At 44.0% G+C, this 18,270-nt stretch overlaps 1 protein-coding gene across 1 annotated transcript in view; it reads left to right on the top strand.

The window, feature by feature from the left end:
* Positions 1–18,270, top strand: part of LOC122799902 (glucosamine-6-phosphate isomerase 1) — a 344,019-nt gene that overhangs the window by 241,416 nt on the left and 84,333 nt on the right. The gene's annotated exons all lie outside the window — the stretch shown is intronic.

Below are 18,270 nucleotides of genomic sequence, written 5' to 3'. Positions count from 1 at the left end.
TGGTGAATAACATTCAGCAGGTTAGTAACCATTCTTTAAAATGTGGCTATGATGCACTGGAGGCTTCATTTAGATCAGCCATGACTGGCAGTTATAAGAAGGCATGCATGGTTGAAAGAACAGGTCTTGCCGGACCATGTTAAAGCAAAGCTGTTAGATGCTCCTATGGATAAGGCCAGTCTATTTGGTACTCCTGCTCAGCAAGTAATGAAGAAAATGGAAGAGAAGGCAAAATCTGTACAAACAGTTAAGGATTTCTTACAGGTTCAGCCCCCAAGGCTTAGCAGGAACTGGCCTGCCAAAAATTGGTTCTTTCCAGACTCCTCAAAATCTCAGAGGCAGGAATAGACGCTCTAGAGGCAGAAATCAATCCAGAGGAGGTGCCTACAGAGGACGCCAGTGGCAAGGCAATAACCAGCGAGGCACAGACACAACCACTGCCACTGCAACAGGACAATCACAGTGACTTGGCTCTGACACCGCCTACCAGGGAACAAACAGCAGCACCTTTAGGCGGAAAGTTAGCCTTATTTTCAAAAAATTGGCACTATATCACAAAGACAAGTGGATTTTGCAAACCATAGACCAAGGCTACAGGTTTCACTTCCACACCTTACCAGTAAAAAGAGGAATGCCAAACCTACCTCCAAATCAAAAAACAGAAGCTCTAAAGCAGATAGCTCAATTAACAAAGATGAGATCTGTGGAAAGAGTACCACTAACAGAACAGGGCAAAGGATTCTACTCCAGACTTTTCCTAGTACCAAGAAAAGAGAAAAGTTGGAGACCTATTCTCGACCTGTCCGTCTTAAACACATTCATCATTGTCCCAAAATTCAAAATGCTGACCCTACAGCAACTTCTTCCCATGCTGGGCAAGGAGTGTTGGCTGGTAACTCTAGATCTCAAGTAGGCATACCTGCACGTCCCCATACGACCAAATTGCAGAAGATACCTCAGATTTCTTGCAGGATCAGAGCATTATCAATTCTCAGCATTGCCCTTTGGCTTATCTACTGCCAGAGTATTCACAAAATGCCTGGCATCAGTAATCGCTCATTGCAGGCTGCAGGAATCCAAATTTATCCATACCTGGGCGACTGCCTGATACAAGCGGACAACAAAAGCAAGCTGACAAAAGACTTACAAAGAGTCATTTGCTTACTACAAGCCCTGGGATACACAGTCAATTTAAAAAAGTCAAGACTGATACCATCCCAAACAAGAACATTCCTAGGTGCGGAATTGGACACAGTAAAACAGATGGCATTCCTAACTGCAGAAAAACAAGAACAACTCCTCTTTACTTCTTGGCATTAACAAAGCAGAACAAACTAACAGCAAGAAAAGTACTGCAGGCCTTGGGCTTCATGGCATCATGCATAATCCTGGTCCCCCATGCCAGACTGCATATGAGAAAGCTACAGTGGTATCTAAAGAATTTATGGTCTCAACACAGGCACAGCTTAGAAACCGAAATCCCACTAATCCCATGCCTGAAACAAGAGTTCCTATGGTGGGCTCAAGCATGCCAGTCAAACCCAGGCTTGCCCTTCCACAACTTTCAAGCAAGTCAAACCATCACGGAAGCCTCAGACCTAGGCTGGGGCACACATGTTGGACAAATGCATACAAGGATTATGGACTCCAGACCAGCTGCACCTGCACATAAATCAAAAAGAAATGCTGGCAGTAAAACTAGCAATCCAGAATTTCAGACCATTCCTCAAGGAAGGCCATTTAATGATAAGGACAGACAACACCACAGTCATGTGGTACATCAACAAACAGGAAGGCACTCATTCATACCCCTATGCAGAATGACTCTGGACCTTTGGAATATGGCTCTGAGCTACAACATCCAGTTACAGGCAATATTTGTACCGGGAAAGAAAACACCCTAGCAGACATGTTAAGCAGAACTACCTCGGATGCTCACGAATGGATGCTACACCGGACATCTTCAAGGCCATCACAAAGAAATGGGGAATGCCACAAATAGACCTATTCGCATCCCCACTCAATCACCAGCTCAAGAAATTCTGCACAAGGACATACCACCCACTTGCATGGAAGGTGGACTCTCTATCCTTCAGTTGGAAAGGCCTGACAGCATATGCATTTCCACCTCTTCCTTTGATGCACAAGGTACTACTGAAAATCAAAGAGGAACGTCCAAGGATAATTCTGATAGCTCCGAATTGGCCAAGACAACACTGGTATCCATTGCTGAGGAGCATGTCTCGGGGGAGAATGTGGACACTACCCTGATGCCTTTGATGTTAACTCAGAACAACTACAACATCATGCATCCAAACCTAAAAACTCTGCAACTGACTGCCTGGAACATCACATAACAGCAACTAATCCAGACTTATCCCAAAGGGTTAAAGACATTATCCTTGAAGCCCGCAGACCTTCAACAAGAAGGAACTATGCAGGAAAATGGAAAAGGTTTGTCATTTGGAGTACTGAAAGAGGAAAAGATGTGTCAAAGATAGATATTGCTAACATCCTGGAGTACTTGGCAGAGCTTCTCCATACAGGCCTGTCCTATTCCTCCATCAAGATACATGCATCAGCTATTTCTGCAGAATACAGCTTCGATCCCCCTGTCTTCTCACATTCTCTACTCAGGCAGTTCCTCAGAGGAATCAAGAATGTAAAACCTCCTAGGAAACCACCATTACCAGCATGGGACTTGAACTTTGTGCTAGAAAAATTGACACTCCCTCCATTTGAACCAGCAGCAACTGCAGACCTTCAACACCTATCATGGAAAACTGCTTTCCTACTGGAAATTACTTCAGCAAGGAGGGTTTCGGAACTACAGGCCTTAATGGCAGTACAACCCTTCCTAATCTTCCATCAAGATAGAGTGTCCATGAAAACTAATCCTACATTTATGCCTAAGGTGGTATCCAGAGTGTCTCTAAACCAGGCAATCCACCTACCTACCTTCTTTCCCAATCCACAGAACAGGGGGGAAAGACTGCTGCATACCTTGGATGTACATAGACAGTTACACTACTACCTGGACAGAACCAAAGGTAACAGAAAAACTGACCAGCTTTTAGTAGCCTATGCAACAGGAAGGGAAGGAAAAGCAATTTCCAAACAGACAATCTCCAAATGGATAGGAAATTGCATAAGATTCTGTTACTCCTACCATGGAAAACCAATTCCACAGAACATAAGACCTCACTCTACAAGGGCTACAGCCACTACCACAGCTTTCTTACGAGGAGTGGCAACCCAAGGACATTATTGAGGCGGCTACTTGGACCTCCGTGCATACATTTGCCAAGCATTATAACTTACCTCTATACTCTAGATCCCGAGCAGGGTTTGCCACTGCTGTATTGCAAGGGATCCTAACTACACCATAATTCTTCTTCCTCCTCCCCTAGTTTGGCTATGGTATTCTACCCATTTGTTATGACTGCAGATGCATCCTTGAAGGACATAGTACAGTTTTGTACCTACCATAAATGTAGATGTCCGAACAGGATAGCATCTGCAGTCAGGATTACCCACCCTCCTTCCCCTCTGTGGTACTCCTAGTGTATTTACCCTCCTAATAGCTAGCTGGGGGGGGTCTCTTATGGTGTATTTGTTTGTATATATGTACATACATGCTTATTTTTTGTGTTTGCCTTCTACTTTTTGGAAACATTGGCATTTATCCAAAATTTAGCTTTCCAAGAGGGCAACTGGCATCTGGGGCAAGAAACACTGAGGAAAATGGCGGCTGATGCCTTTATACCCGAAGACCAGCAGAGATGACGTTGGGTGAAGTGCGACACCAGCAGAGGCCAGACCCAGACTTTGGAATCCGGCCGACCGAAGGGCTGCCTGACGACAGGACAACCCATTTGTTATGACTGCAGATGCTATCCTGTTCGGACATCTACATTTATGGTAGGTACAAAACTGTACTTTCCTGATTCTCATAAATTCCTTTTTAAATATCCTACTGCGGACCCTAAGACCATTTCACCGGGACCCAAGGGCATTAAGGCTACTACTGCCAAAAATCCTACCCCCTCTGATAGAGATTCCAAGGCCCTGGATAGATGGGTAAGAGGGTTATACACCTCTGCAACCTTGGCCATCAGGGTCTTAAATTGGCAGTTTCATATGTTAAAGTATCAGCAGCATATTAATGGATTGCTTAAACAGAAAATGATGTTGATTCTTGACTATGCTGAGAATAAGGATTTACAGGATTTAATGCATTCTGCTGAACAGGTTGGAAAGCATACTTTGCAATGTGGTTTTGATTCATTAGAGGCATTTTGCAGGGCTGCTGTCACCGGGTCTGTACTTAGAAGGCATGCTTGGCTTAAGGAGCAATCTTTGCCAGATTATGTTAAAACTAAATTGCTGGATGCTCCCTTAAATCAAGACCGCTTGTTTGGCGACAAAGCAGAAGACATTCTTAAAAAGATGGAGGAAAAAGCTAAATCTATGCAAACTGTTAAAGATTTCTTACAAGTGCAGCCTCCTAGATTTAGTAGGCATTGGCCCTCAGAAAATTGGTCCTTTCCCACCCCATCCAGGTCTTCTCAGTTAAAACCCAGAACCAGCAGAACACCCAGGCTTCAGTCCCAGGGTACGCACAAGCCTAAGCATTGGGGGGGCTCCCACTTCCAAATCAGGGAGTAGTAAGACTTCCCCCTATGGTAAGCTGTCTCAATGACTTAACTTTAAATCTTCCAAGCACTTCTCAACTGACTGCTCCTTTAGGGGGAAAGATTGCTCTGCAAGCAAAAAACTGGGAACTCATTACCCAGGACAAAAGGTTTTAAACATAGTTTTCCAAGGATACAGATTTCACTTCCACATGTTACTAACCCCAAATGGTTGGCCAGATCTACCCCCAAATCAATTGGCCAGATCTACCCCCAAATCAATGGGCAGAGGCTCAAAAGCAAGTACTCTCTCTTAAGATTAAAGGCTATTCAGACTGTACCAGAAGAGGGAAAAGGGACAAGGTTTCTACTCGAGGCTTTTCCTGGTACCCAGAAAAGACAACTCATGGTGTCCTGTTCTGGACCTCTCTATCCTAAACACCTTTTTGGTGATTCCAAAATTCAAGATGGTAACTCTTTACCAGTTGCTTCCCATGATAGGCAAAGATGCCTGGTTGGCAACACTGGATTTAAAGGAAGCCTACCTGCACATCCCAGTCAGGGAATCTTGCAGAAAATGCCTACACTTCAAAGCAGGCTACATGCACTATCAGTTCTCTGCACTGCCCTTTGGCTTATTTACTGTGCCCAGGGTATTCACAAATTGCCTAGCTCCAGTCATTGCATTTTGCAGGCAAAGAAATATTCAAATATACCCATACCTGGACGATTGTCTAATTCAGGCAGAAAGCCAGGACATACTTCTGAATCAGCTGGCATTTGTACAAAACGTGTTAACTTGTCTGGGGTACACCATAAAATGAAAAGAAATCACATCTGGTACCCTGTCAACAAATTATATTCCTGTGAGCAAGCTTGAACACAACTTCCCAGATGGCTTTCCTCACGCCAGAGAAACAAATTCATTTGACAACTTACTTCAAACTAGTGGCTACAAAAAACATGCTATCTGCAAGGCAAATACTGCAAGCCTTGGGTTTCATGGCCTCGTGTATTCTACTAATTCCATATGCAAGACTGCATATGAGGAAACTACAATGGTATCTAAAAAGCCTATAGTGTCAACATTCTCAGGATCTAGAAGCAATGATTCCCATCATACCTTGCCTACTGTTAGAATTCCTTTAGTGGGCAGAGGCCTGCCACCAAAACAAGGGAATACCAATCTACCCCTTGCCGCCCAAACCCTAACAACAGATGCATCAGAGTATGCATGTTGGGCTCACATGGCAGGGAAGTGCATTCATGGCAAATGGAACCCAAGTCAAATGCACCTGCATATCAATCAAAAAGAAATATTAGCTGTACAGAATGCTCTGACAGCCTTCAAGGATCACATTCTTCCAGAACAATTAATGGTAAAGACGGACAACACCACTGTTATGTGGTACATAAACAAGCAGGTGGGTGGGTACCCATTCTTACCCCCTCTGCAGACTAGCCATGGCTCTGTGGAACACAGCCTTGAGCTACCAAGTGCATCTACAGGCTCAATTCCTGCCAGGAAAACTAAATACACTGGCAGGCGAACTAACCAGAAATCTCCTGGACCCACATGAGTGGAAATTGGAACCAAAGATTTTCAACATGTTGATCAACAAATGGGAGATCCTGGATATAGACCTGTTTGCCTCCTCCCCCCCCCCCCAAACTATCAATTGAACAAATTCTGCACAAGGACTCCCCACAAACAAGCTTGGAAAGTGGATGCTCTGTCCCTCAGCTGGAAAAATCCATCTGTTTATGCCTTTCCTCCTCTGCCTCTTCTCCCCAAAGTGCTACTAAAGATCAAACAGGACAAACCAAGGATGATACTGATTGCACCAGACTGGCCACACTAACACTGGTACCTCCTCTTGCGCAGTGTGTCACAGCTGGCCCCATGGCACCTATCTCAGACGCCTACCCTGCTGTCTCAGCGGGAGAGCCAGATTCTCTACCCCCAGCTTCAAACCCTGAATCTGGCAGCCTGGCTAATTACCTAATCTCTCCGTTACCATCCCTCAGTAAACAAGTGTTGGATGTCATTTTGGAGGCAAGGAGGCCTAGTACTAGAAAATCTTATGCTGAAAAATGGAAAAGATTCTGTGCCTGGAATCAAACTCAAGGGATGGCCACAACAGTGCCCAATTTACCTCGGCTCTTCAGTACTTTGAGATGCTTCACAAGGGTATTTCCTTTTCCTCCATCAAAATTCATGCCTCAGCCATTTCAGCTCATTACAACACAGAACCACCCCTCTTTTCTCACCCACTGCTCAAACAGTTCCTCAGAGGGGCCAAAAACTTAAGACCATCCAGGAGAGCCCCAACTCAGGCCTGGGGCCTTAATTTTGTATCGGAAAAACTCACTCTTCCCCCTTTCGAGTCAGCTGCAACTGCAGAGTTAAAATTCCTTTCTTGGAAAACAGCTTTCCTTTTGGCAGTCAGTTCAGCAAGAAGGGTATCTGAATTACAGGCCCTTATGACATTGGAGCCTTTCATCATCTTTAATGCGTTCAGAGTGTCCCTCGGGACCCATCCCTTTTTCATGCCCAAGGTGGTATCCAGTGTGGCTCTTAATCAGTCCATTCATTTGCCAACCTTCTTTTCTAATCCACAGAACAAAGGGGAATGGATACTGCATTTATTAGATGTGCACAGACACTTAGATTTTACTTGGACAGGACTAAACCTCAAAGGAATTCTAAATAACTGCTGGTGGCATTTGCTGCAGGGACAGAAGGGAAGGCTATTTCAAAGCAAACCATTTCAAAATGGATAGACCATTGCATTCATTTCTGTTATAAGCACCATGGAAAACCTATCCCACAGGGGATTAGACCCCATTCAGTCGGGCTGCATCTATGTCTACAACCTTTCTCAGAGGTGTCCTTACCAGAGACATCCTAGAAGCTGCTACCTGGAGTTCTGTACATACATTCACCAATCATTACCATTTGCCAATTTTCTCTAAATCCAGAGCTGGCTTTGCCACTGCTGTCTTGCAGGGCCTTATAGCTGGTCCTAATGCTATCTAAATTCCTCCTTCCATCCTTAGCTTTGGGAATCTACCCAAATGTGATGACCAACAGTGAAACACGAAGAACATAGTACAGTTGTGTACACTTACCATAAATGTAGATGTTTGAGTGTATTCACTGTTGCAATACTGGTTATCCTCCCTCCAGCCCCCTGACTTCCTTGGCTATACCTCTATTCTCCTTTGCTATTCTTAAAAGCTTTTTGGTGTATTTGCTTTTGTGTTGGAGGTATAACCTTGTATATGTGTATGTGTGTGTGTGTGTGTGTGTGTATATATATATATATATATATGTATGTGTGTGTGTGTGTGTGTGTGTGTGTGTATGTATGTATATTTAATTGCTTCCCATTAAGGGGGCACCTGACATCTGGGGCAAGAAAAACTGATGTAATGGCATCAGCTGCATGCTTTATACCCCTGACTATGTGACGTCACGGAAGATGAGACAGCAACTGACGCAGGACCAAAGACTTTGATAATCAGGCCGACTGAGGGCTACTGCAAGCAGATAACCCAAATGTGATGACTGCAACAGTGAATACACTCAAACATCTACATTTATGGTAAGTGTACACAACTGTACTTTTCTGTGTCTTTGTATATGGTCTACATCCAACATATGAACTTTTTTCCAGTGTGCCTTTGTTGCAGCATCTTTCATAGAATTCCCACCTTAACCATATCACATGCCTTCTGTCGGTGAAAGAGCACAATCTTTTCCTTCCTACTTCTCATCCTCCCTGTGCATAAATTCAGGCAGTTCTCACCAATTTTTACCTGCCTTCCTGCCATTCACAAAGCCCTTTTGCTCTACTTGTATTATTTTTGACAATGCTTCATTCAGTCCTTCTGCCAGTGCCTTACTAAAATCTTGATGTCTACATTAATCAAATAGATAAGACTATAATTATCAACGTCCTCCCCTTTAGGTGTCCTGTTTTTCCTGGCTCTCCTCATACTTTTAAGTATTTTGCCCAAGTCCTGTATTCTCATGTATTCGTCCTCTAGGACCTTCCATGATGTTCATCGTGCATACAGCTGCAGTAATCACAGATGGGTTTTCTGCCGTCAGGCGGGTCCTCGGTCGGCCGAATTCCAAAGTCTAGGTCCGGCGTCAGTTGTTGTCGCTTTCTCTCCTGACGTCAGCGAGGCAGGGGTATATAAGACACAGCCGACGCCATGTTCTTCAGTCTTTTTTGCCGCGCGGTGCCCGAAGCAGAAGCAGTTCGCAAGTGCCGGTCGGCCAGCTCCCGAATTTACGAAAAATTGGAAACCGAAGTCTTCATTAAAGCCAAGTACCCCGTTGGGGAAACTTTTCTTGCCTCAGACCGATGTCAGAAAAAGTTAACAATTGTATTTCTTGTGGGAAGCAAATACCGCATAAGGATTTCCATTCCCTCTGCATACCTTGTTTAGGCCCAGACCACGACGTCTCGGGCTGTCGCTTTTGCGCTACTTTCAATAAACGCACTATTAAGCATCGGGCGGAGTTCGCCCAACACTTTTTTGGTAAAGCCTTTGATTATAAAATGTCGTCGGAGACTCCGACTACCGTTTTTTCCAAAAAATGCAAGGACAAGGACCGACACGCGAGGTCCGCGGTCCCCACCGACACCACGCCAAAACCGGCTACACGTGGTCCGGTTCTCAGCGAGACGCCTATGCAGTCCCTGACTACCGACGACACTGCTTTGGCGGTGTCTTCTGTAACCGAGACCGCAGGTACCTCGGCCCTTACCCAGACTACAACCGAAGCCACTGTGAGTGTTGAGCCTCCTAATGTGGACAGGTCCACTTCCACCCATGGCGTCTTTAGACCCTCATCTTCCTTTTCCATTAAGGCCTTTACTAAATCCAAATCAGCCAGGCATCCCAAGAGGCCTGTTGCACAGGGCCCATCTCCAGGCCCCATGCCTAAAAAGCAGATGCTTAAAATGGCTGAGGATTTAATCACTCTTATCAGGAGTTCCCAGCCCCCTCCAGACAAGAGGCCCAGAGTGGAGGAAGATTCTCCCTCTTCTGATCAGGGCTCCATTTTTTCAGAACATTCTGATGTAGAGGAACACTCTTACTCCCCTTTTGAAGATTCGGATGCAGAGCAGTCCATTCCTTCTGTATCTCCTCCTGAGGATTTTTCCTTTGGGGAAACCTTGCACACTTTGAGGGAACACTTCCATTGGGAAGGCCAAGACTTTTCTGATTCCAAGAAAAGACTTAGGGAATTTCTTTTGTTACCTCAACACAGACCTCTGGCGATTCCTCTACAAAAGCCATAATGCTGACCCTGAAACCATTTTGCAAGGCCCCAAGGGAATGAAGGCCTCTACTGCTAAGAATCCACTACCTTCCAAAAGAGAGTCAAGATCCTTAGAAAGGTGGGGTAAAAAGGTATATACCTCGGCCACCCTAGCCATGAGGGCCTTAAATTGTCAGTTTCATATGCTTAAATATCAGCAGTTTCTGTTATCACAATTAAGGAATAAAATGTCTCAACCTGAACAACCAGATTTGAAGGAGTTGCAGGATATGATGCATAGTGCAGAACAAGTGGGTAAACACACCTTACAATGTGGCTATGATGCCCTAGAGGCCTCAAGTAGAGCTGCTGTTACAGGATCAGTCATTCGTAGACATGCCTGGCTTAGGGAACAAAGCTTGCCTGATCATGTGAAAGCTAAACTTCTAGATGCTCCTTTACAAAAGGATGTGCTGTTTGGTACTAATGCTGAGGAGATATTACAGAAAATGGAAGAAAAAGCCAAATCTATGCAAACTGTCAAAGCTTTTCTACAGGTTCAACCACCACGTTTTAGCAGAAATTGGCCTTCTAAAACTGGTCCTTTCCAGCCACGGACAAGCCCCAAAGAGGTAGATACAGGCGCACAAGGGGCAGAGGACAATCACAAGGATCATATAGAGGCAGGCAATGGCAAACTCCAGCACCAAGAGGTGGCGAAGACAGTGCACAACAATACAGGAAACAAACCCAATGACTCCCTCCTTTCCATGCCAAGCAAGTCTCATCTGGCAGCACCCTTGGGAGGAAAGCTGGCATTATTTACAAGAAATTGGCATATTGTCACAACAGACAAATGGATCCTGGACGTTATAAACAGAGGCTACAGATTTCATTTCCACACTCTTCCAAAAATGAGAGGCATGCCAAACCTGCCACACAATCAAAGGGCAGAGGCACAACTACAAATTTCAAAGCTCATAGACATGAGAGCTATTCAAGAGGTACCTACTCACGAACAAGGTCAAGGTTTTTATTCCAGACTATTTCTGGTACCAAGGAAAGGAACCAACTGGAGACCCATTTTGGACTTCTCCATCCTAAACACATTCTTACTCGTACCAAAATTCAAGATGCTCACATTACAGCAGCTTCTTCCCATGCTGGGCAAGGAGTTTTGGCTGGTAACATTGGACCTCAAGGAGGCATACCTGCATGTCCCAATCAGACAAAGCTGCAGAAGATACCTCAGATTTCTTGCAGGTTCAATCCACTATCAATTCTCTGCATTGCCCTTTGGCTTCTCTACTGCGCCCAGAGTATTCACGAAATGTCTGGCATCAGTAATTGCCTACTGCAGACTTCAAGGGATACAAATTTACCCTTATTTGGACGACTGCCTGATCCAAGCGGACAACAAGCACATACTTCTGGAACATCTGGCTTATGTAACACGGTTACTGCATTCTCTGGGATACACAATCAACAAAGAGAAATCCAGGCCAACACCATCTCAGAAAATAACTTTCCTGGGTGCCAACTTGGACACAAACACCCAGATGGCCTATCTTATGCCAGAAAAACAGGGGCAACTAACTCAGTACTTCAAAATACTAGCAAAATGTACCAGGCTTACTGCAAGGAAAATCCTGCAGGCTCTGGGCTTCATGGCATCTTGCATTCTTTTAATCCCATGTGCAAAGTTGCATATGAGGAAACTTCAATGATAACTAAAAAACCTATGGTCTCAACACAGCCACAGTTTGGAAACAATAATACCAATAATTCCATGTTTGCAAAAGGAATTTCTATGGTGGGCCCAAGCATGTCAAACAAACACAGGTCTCCCATTCTGCAAGCCTCAAGCAAATCAAGTCATCACAACAGACACCTCAGATTACGCCTGGGGGGCGCACATGACAGACAGGTGCATTCAGGGCAAATGGTCCCAAAAGGAAAAGCACCTTCACATCAATCAAAAAGAAATGCTAGCAGTGATAAATGCAATTACAGCTTTCAGGGACCTCCTGCATCCAGGACAATTACTGATAAGAACAGACAACACCACAGTAATGTGGTATATAAACAAACAAGGAGGAACACATTCATACCCCCTGTGCAGACTAGCCATGACACTTTGGAACTTGGCTCTGGAATGGCAAATCGAACTTCAAGCACAGTACTTGCCAGGTTTGGAAAACACACTGGCAGACAATCTAAGCAGAAATATGACAGATCCACACGAATGGAAGTTGCATCCTCAAGTGTTTACAAAGATAATCCAAGCGTGGGGGAGGCCAGACATAGATCTCTTTGCCTCCCACAGGAATCATCAATTGGAAAAGTTTTGTTCAAGGACCTTTCATCCAAAGGCCTGGAGAGTGGGCGCCCTTTCATTCAGTTGGACAGCATGGACAGTTTACGCTTTCCCACCTCTGCCTCTTCTGCCCAAGGTGCTCTTGAAAGCAAGAGCAGACAGACCGAAGATGATACTGATTGCTCCAGACTGGCCAAGGCAACACTGGTACCCACTCCTGAGGAGCCTAACACATACTCCTCCCTGGTCCCTACCTCTAATGCCTCTTCTGCTGACTCAGCACAGCTACAAAACTCTTCACAGTCAGCTGAAAACACTCAATCTCGCTGCATGGAAAATTCATTAACACCACAACAGACCCTACTCCCCAAAGAGGTGCAGGATGTCATTTTGGAGGCAGAAGGCCATCTACTAGAAAGGCTTACTCCGCAAAATGGAAACGGTTTTGCTCTTGGAATGAGAAAAAAGGCCAGGACCCTAGAAAACTGAATTTGCCTCAGGTATTACAGTATCTAGCTGAGCTGCTGAACAGTGGACTTTCATTTTCCTCCATAAAAATCCATGCCTCAGCCATTTCTGCAGAATTCAACACGGATCCACCCTTATTCTCTCACCCACTCTTAAGACAGTTCCTCAGAGGGGCTAAGAATATAAGACCACCAAGGAAACAACCAATACCAGCCTGGGATCTTAATTACATTCTAGAAAAATTAACATTGCCTCCCTTTGAACCAGCTGCCTCAACAGATTTGCAATATTTGTCCTGGAAAACAGCTTTCCTTCTGGCCATTACCTCAGCTCGTAGGGTTTCGGAACTACAGGCCCTCATGGCTGTGCAGCCCTTTCTCATCTTCCATCAGGACAGGGTTTCCCTTCGAACCAACCTGTCATTTATGCCTAAAGTGGTATCCAGGGTAGCTTTAAATCAAGCCATACACTTAGCTACCTTTTACCCCAATCCTCAAAACAAAGGGGAAAGGCTGCTACACTCCTTAGACATCCATAGGCAGCTACGTTATTATTTGGACAGAACAAAGCCCTTCAGGAAATCAGAACAACTTTTTTTGTCCTATGCTGTAGGGGCTCAAGGGAAGCCAGTTACCAAACAGACAATTTCAAAATGGATAGGCCACTGCATACGGTTTTGTTATTCCTAACATGGAAAATCTGTCCCTACAGGCATCAGATCCCACTCCACCAGGGCCACAGCTACCTCTACAGCCTTCCTCAGAGGAGTTCCTACCAAAGATATCTTGGAGGCAGCCACTTGGAGTTCTGTGCATACCTTCACAAAACACTACCACCTGCCTTTATATTCCAAAACTAGAGCAGGCTTTGCCACTGCTGTGTTGCAGGGCATTCTGGCTCATCCCAGTTCCACCTAGTGCCTACCACCCTGTGCGTAGCTTTGGGATTCTACCCATCTGTGATTACTGCAGCTGTATGCACGATGAACATACTACAGTTTTGTACCTACCATAAATGTAGATGTTAGAGTGCTAATACAGCTGCAGTACAGTTTTCCCTCCCTCCTTCCCCTCTTGGTAAAGGCCTAGGGCCTAACCCCTTTTCATACAACCTGATTGGGTTATCCTTCTATGGTATATTTGCTTGCAACTACTGATTTTGGATTATATTGCATTGCATGTATATAAATATAATTTATGTATTGCCTTCCTTCTGGGGGCACCTGACATCTGGGGCAAGAAAGACTGAAGAACATGGCGTCGGCTGTGTCTTATATACTCCTGCCTCACTGACGTCAGGAGAGAAAGCGACAACAACCAACGCCAGACCTAGACTTTGGAATTCGGCTGACCGAGGACCCGCCTGACGGCAGAAAACCCATCTGTGATTACTGCAGCTGTATTAGCACTCGAACATCTACATTTATGGTAGGTACAAAACTGTACTTTTCCTCCCCTCCTCATTTGTAAAATTCTAGGAGAATTCATCTGGCATTCAAGCTTTCACCTCCATCTTATATGCAACTTTTCCATTCTGAGAGCTGTCTCTTCCTGTTGTTTTGAAATGTCCTGCATTATTCCTTGAATCTTTCCCTGATTAGCTTAAAATGTTCACCATCTTCTCCATCACCCTATCCTCCGCCCCCCCCATCTCTCTCCCTCTCTGCCTGCTTCTTGTATTTCTTGACCAGCTGTTTCCCTTCTGCCTTCCCCACCATCCTCCAATAGTCCTTCCATTGTCATTGTTATCTTTCTTGCTCTCTAATAATTTTGTTCTCCAATTCCATGCTTATAGTGCTTCCCTCCTACATTCATTTCTTCTGACGTCCTTCTGTACTACCTGTAGTGCTCCCTCCAGCTCCTCAGTCGCCCTTCTTTTCTTCCCTGTCAGTAACCTTGATCACATCCCATCAGCTCTCCTCCAATCTGTCCTTTCTTATTATTATGTATAGATTTCTTTACTAATTCTTGCTTTATTCCCTTGTCCTCTTGTTTCTGTAGCCCACCTCCACCCCCTTGTTATTGTTTTCTTTTCCTGCACACTAAGTTTACGTCTCACTGCTGAGTGATCTGATCTACATCTGTTCTGTATTTGGACCGCTTCCATTATTTCCATTAGTCTTTTTTCTCCTAAGAACCTATCTACTGTCCCAGAATAAAATGCTTTTTGAGATGTATTCCCAGTCATTTGGATACTTTTGCCCTCCATATATCCAGCCATTCTCCTCCTTTCATTCTTTCGTCTAGTTCTTGTCTCACTTTTTGTTGTATTTTTCTCTTTCTGTACAACCTGTTTTTTTTCTGGTTTGGTGGTGACATTGTAGTCCCCCACCCCCCATTATTTCTATTCAATTTCTTCTTATCTGTTTTCAGTTAGCAAAAAAGTTGTTGCTGAATCTTTCTTGATTCCCTTTTTTGTGCATATGTTTCCTGTTGTCCAGCATGCACTTTCCACCCTTCCTTGCTAGATGATTCACCTGACAGTCCTGCTTTTTATCACTTTCTCTGAGGTTGCCTGAAGCAGTCTACAAAAACAGTTGCTATGTCCCTCTTTTCTTCTCCCTGTCTTGCCCATTTCTACCCTTTGGATAGTCATAGCACAGTATCTTCTTCCCAGCTCTAATTTTCAGTTTTGCCTCTTGTAATTGAATAATGTCTCCCCATCCTACTTAGCTTTTCCTGTATTCTCCTTCTGATAGGATATGATAAACGCCCAGTGTTACACATAATTGTCTAGGTTTTTCTTGCTTTTGTCCACCTCTCCCTGCCTTCTCAGTTGCTGCCATCCAACATAACCCTTCCTTCAGGCCTGCCTTCTGAGCTGAACATTGTGCTCTTTGGCAGCCACCTATACTTGGACTCCTCCTTTTCATACCCAGTCTCTGGATCCTGACCATTTGGTTCTTTCATATGCATGGGTTTGCCCTGGATATGGGTCTATTAAGACTTCCCTTCCAGCTATCTCTCACACTATTGCATTGCATACCAACCCAGTACTGATGTCCCATTCTTTTTATATCACAACGTTCATATTCATTTGTCTTCCCTTCTGCACTGTTGCTCAAAGGTATGCTGTAATAGTCCAATATTTTCCCTTTTTTTTTAGTTTTGTAGCTACTTGCCCACCACCATTCCTTTGTTTCACATTTGTCTTTGGATTGTATTTTACCTTACTTTTCCCTTGTCCCCCATGCATTCCTTTTCATGGCCCCCAAGTTGTTACATCAGCAGTTTTCCTTTATTTTGTCATAGACTTGGATATTAAAAGTATTTTTACTGCAGTTTATTGTACATGACTAAGTAGTTAAGAAAAATACATTGGAAACTTTGCCCCAGACCCCTTGACTGCATTATTCATCCTTGCCCTGGGAATTGATTCATTTCCTCCTGTTTGTAAAGTTTTGACATAAGGTTTTCCCTGGACTGTGTTTTGAAAGGTAAGGATCCGTTTCATTTAAAACATCCTTCATAGTCTGCTCACAGTCACTTGTTTTTCATTGTTCATTCATTCCTCTTACTTATTGCTTCTCTTTCTGAAGTCACTTTCATTCTATCTGTATTCCTGCCTTCAGCCTGTTTTATCTCTGCTGTCTGTCATAAATGCTTCTATCCAGTTTGTTTATTTATTGATTTACTGATGTTTGATTACCAGGAAAGCCATACTGGGTAGGAGCCCATTTTCATTGGAGCACCGGGGACAAAAGCTCCAAAATATTACAAAACATTTTAAGAATAATAATTTCACAGTCTTTAAAAATAATACAAAAGCAGCTACAATTTTCATATTGTGTCTACTTTAGTATAGTTATTTAAACGTTTGATAAGAAGAGATGCAAGTTTTGTGGCAATGATTTAATATTTAAATAAATTTTAGCCGTGTTTATAGAGCAATTAAAGGTAAGTTAGTATAATGCAAACAGTTGCTGCAATATGAGGTGAGAAAAAAAGCAGGCTTATGGTATATTTAGAGGGAAAGTCAGGGAAGAGAAATTGATGGAATTAAGAAATTGAGTGAAGAAGGGTAAGTAAGCAGGTGTAAGGTATGAACAAGTATTTGTTCACCTTTAGGGATATACTTTATGCTGGTGTTGAGCAAGAACAGCACCAGTTAGGAAGTCTTTCAGAATGGCTTTGAAGGTTGGGAGGGAGGCTGTTGACCTGATAGATGCAGGTAAGTTGTTCCAGGCCTTAGCAACATGGTATGAGTATAGAGAATGCCCAACAGATGGTATAGATTTTTGGACATACAGGAATTTTTAGTCATTGGATCATAATGACCAACTGGGAACATGGTTGTGTTGACTGTTATTTAGTGCTGGACAGTTTAGGCGTTTTAGTACTGTACGGTGTTTTTTGAAGGGGGTATTTGCTGCAAATTTAGCAACTTTTTTATAGCATTGTTCAAGTTTTTATTTTTGGTAAGCCTGAGGGTTAGTAAGGATTGGAGCACCATAAAGAAGAGTGGGGAGGAGACAAGTAGTGGCAAGTTTAGTTTTAGTTGCGTTGGTGAGAAAGGTTTTGGCTCCATAAAGCATCCCTAGTATTTGATGTTTTTTTCTTATGCAAGTTTGTTTATACAGGTCAAATTTAAGATTATCATCCACTGTCATCCCTAATAATTTGCTATGAGAAGTGACTTTAGTGGTTGTATTATTAGAAGAGAGGACTTTTTAAGATGTTCGTGTTTCACTGTTGCAGTCATTACACTAGGGTTATCCTGCTGGCAGGCTACCCGCAGTCGGCCTGAATTCCAAAGTCCTGGTCCGGCGTCGGTTGCTGTCGCCTCTTCCCTGACGTCAGTGCACCAGGGGTATAAAAGATGCAGCCAACGCCATTTTCTTCAGTCTTTCTTGCCGCGCGGTGTCCGAAGCAAAAGCAGTTTGCAAGTGCCGGTCAGCCGACTCCTGAGATTTTCGAAATTGAATTTCAGATCCGAAGTCTTCTATAAAGCTAAGTACCCTGTTGGGGAAACTTTTTTTCTTGCTCCAGACCGATGTCAGAAAAAGTTAATAATTGTATTTCTTGTGGGAAGCAAATACCTCATAAGGATTTTCATTCTTACTGTATTCCTTGCCTAGGCCCTGACCACGATGTTGCTAGTTGTAGGTTTTGTACTAGATTTAACCAACGCACTATTAAGCGTCGGTACGATTTTGCTTTTCATTACTTTGGCCGAAGGGTTTAACCCCCCCCTCTCATCCCCAAAAGGGCCCACAACAATATCGGAAAAGTGTAGTGTCCCAGAAATCACACACACAGGTGAAAATAGCCCTTTCAAAAGCCAAAAACACAGCGTCAATGGGGCCAGATGGTGTCCCAGGCTGCGTCTTGCAACTACAGAATGAACCAACCCCCCCACCTAAACGCACTGTTCAACCTCAGCCTCTCCACAGGCTACGTACCCATAGAATGGCGCACAGCAATGGTTATTCCACTCCAGAAAGGAGGGGCCACAACTGATCCTGGTAACCATCGCCCCATAAGCCTGACTAGCCTGGTCTGCAAGGCTATGGAGTGCATCATAACGGAAATTATTGACAAAGACATTGTGAACATCCAAACACTTGACCC

This window comes from Protopterus annectens, chromosome 4.part0, assembly GCF_019279795.1.
Source record: "Protopterus annectens isolate FY-2018-M chromosome 4.part0, PAN1.0, whole genome shotgun sequence".
NCBI lineage: Eukaryota > Metazoa > Chordata > Ceratodontiformes > Protopteridae > Protopterus > Protopterus annectens.
The sequence above is the reverse complement of the archived record's forward strand: the minus strand, read 5'-3'. Positions and strand labels throughout refer to the sequence as shown.